Here is an 8,674-nt window from a genome sequence, read left to right as displayed (position 1 = left end):
AATGGAAGGAATTGATTATGGTGAGACATTTCCACCTGTAGCTAGAATTTAAGCTGTTAGACTATTTCTTGCTTATGGAGCTTATAAAAACTATAAGATTTATAAAATGGATGTTAAATGTGTATTTTTGAATGGTGAACTTGAGGAAGAAGTGTACATTGAGAAATCTAATGGATTTTTACTGATAGATTATAAAGATATAGTTTGCAGATTGAGGAAAGCATTATATGGATTGAAACAAGCTCCTGAAGCTTGGTATGCAAGGTTGGATAAATATCTTTTGAAGTTTGGTTTTACTAAAGGTAGTGATGATAGTAATTTATATTATAAGATCATTGATGATGATATTCTAATTATTGAAGTATTTGTTGATGATATCATTTTTGGAGGAGAAAATTAATTATGCATGAAATTTTCTAATAATATGAAGAATGAATTTTAAATGTCCATGATTGGTGAGATGAGATTTTTCTAAGGTTTGTAGATTACTCAAACTGATAAAGGCATTTTTATCTATCAAACTAAGTATCTGAGGGAATTGGTGAAGTTTGGTATGGATAATTCCAAACCGGTAAGTACTCCTATGGTGACAAGTGAGAAATTATCTATCAAAGATACATCTAAACTAGAAAATCTAACAAGGTATAAGTGTATGATTGGTGGCTTGTTATATCTAACTCAAACTAGACCAGATATTATGAATGCAGTAAGTATCATTTCAGATATCAAATTAATCCTAAATAAAATCATGAATGTGCAGTAAATAGGATATTCTAGTATTTGCAAGGAACAACAAAGTATGGCTTATGGTATTCTAGAGATGATGATTTCACTTTATGTGCATATACTAATTCAGATTGGGCAGGAGATACTGGTGACATAAAGAGAACTTCTGGCAGAGCTTTCTTTCTTGGAAAGAAACTGGTTTCATGGATCAACAAAAAATAGTCATGCATTTATTTATCTATTGCAGAAGCTGAGTATGTTATAGCAGCAACTAATTGCACTCAAGTCTTATGGATGAAGCAAATGTTCAAGGATATCAAGGTAAATTGTAGTGAATCAGTAGTTATCTACTATGATAACTCTGTAGCTATTGACATGTAGAAAAATTTGGTATTTCACTCTATGACTAAGCATATATCAATAAAGTATAACTTTTTGAAGGACAATGTAGAAGAAAAGCAAGTCAAATTGGTTTGTGTGAACACTAAAGAGCAGATTGCAGATATATTCACTAAACCGTTGTCTAAGGAATCATTTGAGTATTTGAGAGATAGGTTAGGGGTTTCTTCCCCTCCGACAAAAACTTGATTCATGCAGTATGTCATCAGTCCAGCATGCATTATCAGAGATATCATTCATTCTAGCACTGATGAGTGGTTCTACTACTCCGAGGGAGTAGTCAACTATGATATTTATGTCATATTTTTGGCATTAATGTCAAAGGGGAAGAGATACTAATGTGAAAAATAAATTGAGAACTTTATAGAGATATCATTCACAGAGGGAGAGTTATTGATATTCAGGAGATTGTTGGTCATCTTGCACAAGGGGACACTTGTTTGGCATTTCTTGGTACTGAGATGTTTTTCACATCTAGTGTTGCCATCAATGCCAAAGGGGGAGAGTGTTGGCATTATGGATGAATTGATTATGTGTTGCATTGATTTTTTTATCATGGATGTCAACACTATCTATTATGGTTTGTTACTGGTAGATAGGTTTTGGTTACCAATAGATAGGTTTCTGTTACCGGTAGAAGATTTAGTGTTGCCAATAGAAGAGACTATCTATTAGACACAAACTACATGTTTGGATCAATGGAGTATGTTTGATTTTATGTGTTACATGCTTCTGGAGCATGTTTTGGTTAGTTGGTATTGACTTGGTAATTGGATACTATCACACACTCTTGTAACCCCTTACCGGCATGGGTTTAAGGATTAACTAGTAGAGCTTTCATTGAGAAATCTTGGCAAGATGCAAAAGTGGTATTGATGTGGCTTCCAGATTGATTTTAGGATACTAAAGATGTTCTTTGATCATGCCTCAACTAATTGAAGACATTGCTTTGGTGTGGTGGACCCAGATTAGGTTCGTTGCCTATCTGGGTTATGGACCGATATCATGGTAATGTGTTCTCTACACGTTATCGAGATGATTTATGGATTCGCTATTGTTGTTTTGGTCATAAGCCAACATGGCATATCATTATAATACAGATATATGTAATGATCTTATTGTAATATCTTTTAGGTGGCTGACCTAATTGGTTTAGGCCTTAGGGTTGCTATAAATTAATGTAAGATCTCATTGTAGATCATAGGTATGGGAAGGAAATAAATATTTTGTGGTCATGGAATGTAATATCATATGTGAAGGAGATTTAGTTTCTCATAGGTGATCAAATTGGGATTAAGGAAGAGATCAAAGGCCTCCTATATTGAGTTTAACCGAGATTGTAATCTGGCATGGTAGATGCTATCTTTGGTAGTTCAATATTCAGGATTGTTATCCATTTATCTTGAGGTGGTTATAACCTCTATGTAGTTAGTGAGACTCTTTTGTAATGAGCAGTATGCTCTAGATAGTGTGCCTTCTGTTGGTATTTTGGTATGGTTTTGTCATTGATGTCAACACCTACTAAAAACTTATCAACTCTGGTACTTTGGAGAATCAGCAACATTCACCGGCAAGCAAGTGACTCATGCATAGTCATTGGCATCTGGTACACTGATAAGATATAATGATCACCGGCACTTGGAATGATATGGAAAACACTTGGTTATGTCGAAGTCATTGTGTGGACACTTTGTCTTGGAGTTTTGTTTATTGGTATATTAGCATTTGCATATTTGTTGTTACTGACAAATAGATCTAGGTTACACCGACAGGTTTATCTTTTCCAAATCAACATGACATGCTATGGAGATGACTTATTATTGTTGTAAATGCATTAAGCCAACATATTGAATCAGTTATTGCACTGGGTATTAATTGATATGTAAATAAATTTTATTGTAATATCTTGTAGAGCTGACCTACTAAAATTGGTCCTAGGTTATGGTATAAATGCAAGATCTTATTTGTAAGATCAAAGGTGGAATGCGAAAAAGGATTATGTGAAGGTATGTGGAAGGATAAGCATAGCTATACACAAAAACATCATTTGAAGATTGAAGGAGGGTTCTTGAGAAGATAATCAAAACTACACTGGTACTAAATCCAGCATATGAAGATGCTATTTTGAGAAGTACATTCTTATTAGATTTAACCATCCAACTGTAGTCAATGTGACTCCCATTTTGTGATTGAGCAGTGAGCTCTAGGCACTTGGCCTTTTTGCATGTGCAAACCCCATTTGTATACACTTACTATCTGTAGTAGTATCATCTGATTGTGGGTAAGATTTCCCACCATGGTTTTTCCCCTTATAGGGTTTCCACATACAAATATTGGTGTTATGTGTTGTGGATGACTTTGTCTTTTTGTTTCATGCATTAATCTTTACTAGTATTAAGCATTAAGCTGGTTAAGTTGTTTTTGGTTTGAATTTATTAGACAACTAATTCACCCCCCCCTCTCAGTTGTCTCTGGGACCTAACAATTGGTATTAGAGCCTAGTCCTCTTTTGCAGAAGTTTAACAGCTTGAGGAGATCCAATGTCTACTAACTATTTTAGAAAGGACAGTCCTAAACTTGATGAAACCAACTATGGCATATGGAAGATTAGAATGGAGACACATTTAAATTGCATTGGAAAAGACATCTAGGATGTTACAAAGAATGGTTATACTGCTCCTACTCAGAGTCAGCCTAGTCCACCCTACTTGACTAAAGATGAGGAAAATGATTGCAAAGCAAGAGAAGCACTTTTGAACACATTATCTAATCAAAAAATCATGGTACTATTAGATAGGTCTACTGCTAAAGCTATTTGGGATCATTTGGAAACACTGAATGAAGGGGATTCCATAGCCAAAATTGCAAAACTTGAAAGCTTTTGGGTCAGGTATGAACATCTGAAAATGGAAGAAGAGGAAAGGATTTCTGCTTTTATGGAAAGAGTAAATGAGATTGTTTTGGGTATTAAATGCTGTGGAGGAACCTTAAGTGAGGATCAAATTGTTTCAAAAGTTTTAAGAGGATTGCCACCGGCATATAAAATGAAAGTCACTGCTATAAATGAGTTAAGAACAATGCCTAATACATCAGTAACTAGGGATACATTGATTGGAAAACTTTTAGCTTTTGAAATTGAAGAATTTGGTCCTGTTGCTACTACAAAGATAGATTTAGCCTTTAAAGAATCAACATTATCTTCTCCATCATTTGAAAAATCTGAATGGAAATCCTTTTAAGCAAGAGAACTTGAAGAAAGCAAGAAAGAAAATAAAGAACTTGAAGCACTATTTGCAAGGAAAATGCCTAAACGTCTAGTTGGAAGTAAGTATGAAGGTAAAGCACCCTTTAAATGTTTTAACTGTAATAAGATTGGTCATATGGCTTCAAGATTCCCTGATAGACATGCTAGACTAAGAGAAGAAGCTAGAAGAAAATACAAGCCTAACTCTGAATATCAGAGATACAAATTTAAGAACAATAAAGACAAATCTTGTTACATTGTTGATGAAGGAGTGACTGATGATTCTGATGAGGATCCAACAGACAATGGATGGGTTTTTGTTGCTATAACAGAAGATCAAATGACACCTACTGCTCAATAGGTAGAACAAGCCTTGGTAGCTAAAGTTGAAGTAAAGGATGAGTGGATCACTGATTCAGGATGCTCACATCATATGACAAGAGACAAAGGTAAATTCTTTAACTTTCAAGAATACAATGGAGGCTTAGTGAGTTTTGGAGATGACAAAGCTTGTTTGATCAAAGGTAAGGGTATAATATCTCTTGATGGTAAGCATAACACTTACAATGTTTACTATGTTGAAGGATTAAAGCATAATCTTTTGAGTGTTGATCAATTAGTTGAGAAAGGATTTTAGTTACAATTCAAAAATGGAAAATGCAAAATCATGAATAGAACTGGTTTGGAAATTGCATCTGGTAATCAGACTAGAGGTAATATCTTTCATTTGAATAACAGTGAAAAGAAATGCTTAATTGCACATATTGATGAAAGTTGGCTATGGCATAAGAGACTCTGTCACGTAAACTTTGATTGCATGGTGAAAATTAGTACTATTAAGGTAGTTAGAGATTTACCTAAAATTGTCAAACCTCATAATACAGTACGTAACGAATGTCAATTTGGAAAACAAGTTAGAGCTAGTTTCAAAAGTATTTTAGAAAAATCCAATAATGCTCTTGATTTAATTCATACAGATTTATGTGGTCCAGCTAGAACTTGTGTAGGGGAAAAAGCGAGACTAGGCTAACATGCCCTAATCCTACATTTTGACACACATTGTGGAATACGAAAGAGCCTAGAGGTATCACACAATTGGCTACTTCTTTTTGTGGAAGAGAGAGCCATGGGCTACCTATTAGGGTTTCTATTCCTTTGTTGTAATTGAAAGATAAAATGATGCAAGTTCAATTCCTAACCCCAAAGTGCAAGTATGAACTAATAACAAGATTGCAGAATTGAGATTAAACAATAGAAAGTTGTAAACACAAGGACAAGACAAGAATGCAGATGCGTACCTAGAATTAAAATTTGAGTGAAAATGTTTGGGATGAGGGCGCAGGCACCACTGTCCTGATTCTGCTTCTAGAACTGCTACTGAAACTGTTGTTTTGCAAACTGCAAAGCTGTCAGAAATGCTGAAAGTTGCTGTCTGACAGAGGGACTAGGGTGCCCAACGCCACTTTCCCAGGGACTAGGGCACCCAGCGCCCATGTCCTGTCAGGACCAGAGTGTCCCATGCCTCTATATTGGTCTTTTGCCCTGAAATTTGGTGTGTCGCTCAGTTTCTGTCTGCTTCTGCCAGATCTGCACTTATATCTAAAAAGGTACGTTGGGTGGCTATATAGGGTTTTGCCTTAGTCAAACCCCCGCTTTGGTGATTTCCACCTCCATGAATAGCCAGGTTGTATTGTAAAAGTAGTGTGTGCAAACCTTGTGTGTGTGCAAGATCCTAAAATGCAAGTAAGCAAACTAGAGCAACCTAGAAAGTAAACCCTAATTGCTTGTAAATGATAATGTAAATGCTCCAAATCAAGATGAAAAGTGATCTAAAGCATGAATATGAATGATATAATGAGGCTTATGCAAATACATGAAAACAACATGAAATCATACCCAACCCCAAGGGAGGGGTACAAGCCAATCTTCAGTCGGTGATCCCCTATTGCTCTTCAATGTCTTCAAAGCCCTAAATGGGTGAATGAAATTGATGAATGCCTGATGGATGGATGTTGAATTTTGTTGAAGTCTTCAAAGATCTGCTCTTTCACTGCATAGAAGGCCCTTAAACCAAAATTCTGATCCTTTCAAATGAAGAAAGAGAGCTCTTATATATGAAACCCTAGGTCTTAATTTCAACTTTTGGCCGACCTACAGATTGAATCTCCCACCAATTTCTTGGGGTTAAGCTTTATTTTATGATTGGATTGCGCTCCTAAAATTTTGGGAAAAATGTCGAGGACCATGTGCACTCCGAGCGCCATAGTCCTCTCCAGGCACCATGGTCCCGACAACTTTTCACCAAATTTTCAGGGCCATCGGATATGATGATTTTAGAGAGAATCCCAAAGTTACAGGTGATTTCGAGATGTTTTGACCCCCAAAATCAAGCCCCCAAGTTTGAAATAGGACCTAATTAGGGTTTTTGATTAAATGATGTATTGGAAGAATAAAATGAAAGGGGTACACTTTAATGAAAAGGGCCCAACTTTATGATATGGGAGATGATAAAAATAGAACCTTAGACCTAATTAAGTGCTAAAGGGGAAATGCAATGCAAAATGCAAAATGCACCAAGGTGGGTGCTAAACTAGGTGTGAAATTGTACCACCCTAGCAAGTGCGTACAATTTACGACGCTACATTTAGCCCCCACTTTAGCAGTCATATGAACACTACGTGCATATGCAAGGTAAAGTACTGAAAAGTAAACATTATTTGAAAAAGGATATATCCATAAGTCTATCGAATGAAGCACCTAGCGGTATCTGTAGTACACAGTTAGGAACCACACCCTACAAAACACACGTTAGATCACAAAATCACCTAATGCTTACTAAGGAAGGTGATGAAAATTCGAGGGTAGCTATATGCCCCCCCCTGTTTCGGCTTGCTAATTTTAGTGAGTTGAAACAAGGTATCATGTTTACCACTTCGATTTGTTAAAGAATATTGATGACAAATGCTCACAATAAGATTTGATATGAGATCAAAAACTAATGGAGAATCATTTGGTAAGAAAGAGGACTAAATCTGAATTCCAACACAACAAAGAGTGTGAGGATTTGAGAGTTCTCTAACACAAGATGAAGGATGTAAATGGAAACAAAATGCAAAGAGAAGAAAAGAAAGGAAAAAAAGCATGAATACACACATTGGTGATCCATGAGAAAAATAGTGAGAGAGAAAACATGGACTTCTCGCCCCTAGATCTTGTCTAGGTGATCCATGTAAGGGAGGAGAGTGAGAAAGTCTAGTCTTATGCTGCTAGTTCCACTCAACCTCATGCATGTGTGTGTAAGGGAGGTTAGAAGCACCTCATAGGAGTCTATGCCCGAGTATGCTACAACTTGTATATGTATAGTACAAAAGCGTGACATCTTGCTCTAAGAGTCTATGCTCTGGTTCTGAGAATAATCACCTTGCATAAAAGAAAAATGGAGACATCTCGCTCTAAGAGTCTGTGCTCTGGTTCCAAGAATGACCCATTTCTCAAAAAGTGTAATATTTATGTCATAAGTAAAGTAGAATAAGGATACCTACCTTCATCACAAAAGAAGATACCCCAAAAATGCAACAATGTCATAGATCCAAGCAAGAGAGTTTTGCACTCTTTAAGCAAGGATAAGATAGTTGAAAAAGGGATATATTGTAGTATTTGTAAAGGAGATCCTTAGAGGAGAAGAGATCTTTGTACAAAAGACACCTATCCCTAAGAGGAATTGTCTTAGACAAATATAACATCTTCTAGAATAAGACAAAGAAGAGAATAAGAATGCAATACTTCCTTCTTTTGCAAGGTGAAAGTGATTCTTAATGAAGGATGACACTCTTTTTAACCCAATTGGAAGAGTGAATTCATTATGGATGTATTTTACCAAGTGCAAAAGAGGTTGCAGTCAAGGACTTACACCTCTTGTAAGAGAGAATCCTTGAACAAACAACAACAAATGCATACAAGGAATAACATCAAGTAATAAAGTTCACACCATCCACGAAATAGGAAAAAGTGGATCCTTAGATAAAAAATAAGGAAAGATCATTGCCTCCCAAGGATAAGGACAATGAGAAGGACTTACACAATCTTCTAGGGAGAGATTTAGACATAAGCAAAATGTACTACATACTCACATGAGTTCATGCAAGCAAGACATTAGTGTATGTAAAATGCTCCTCACAAGAAGTGGGTAGGATAAGAAAGAGAATACACATCTTCTCCCATATCTAGGAAAAGAGGATTCTAAAGAAAAGATGATCAATATTTCCACACTATTACCCCAAAGGGAAATTTTAACCATAAAAAGAA

The sequence above is a fragment of the Cryptomeria japonica genome, chromosome 9, assembly GCF_030272615.1.
Source record: "Cryptomeria japonica chromosome 9, Sugi_1.0, whole genome shotgun sequence".
Classification (NCBI taxonomy): domain Eukaryota; kingdom Viridiplantae; phylum Streptophyta; class Pinopsida; order Cupressales; family Cupressaceae; genus Cryptomeria; species Cryptomeria japonica.
Note: the sequence above shows the minus strand (reverse complement) of the source record.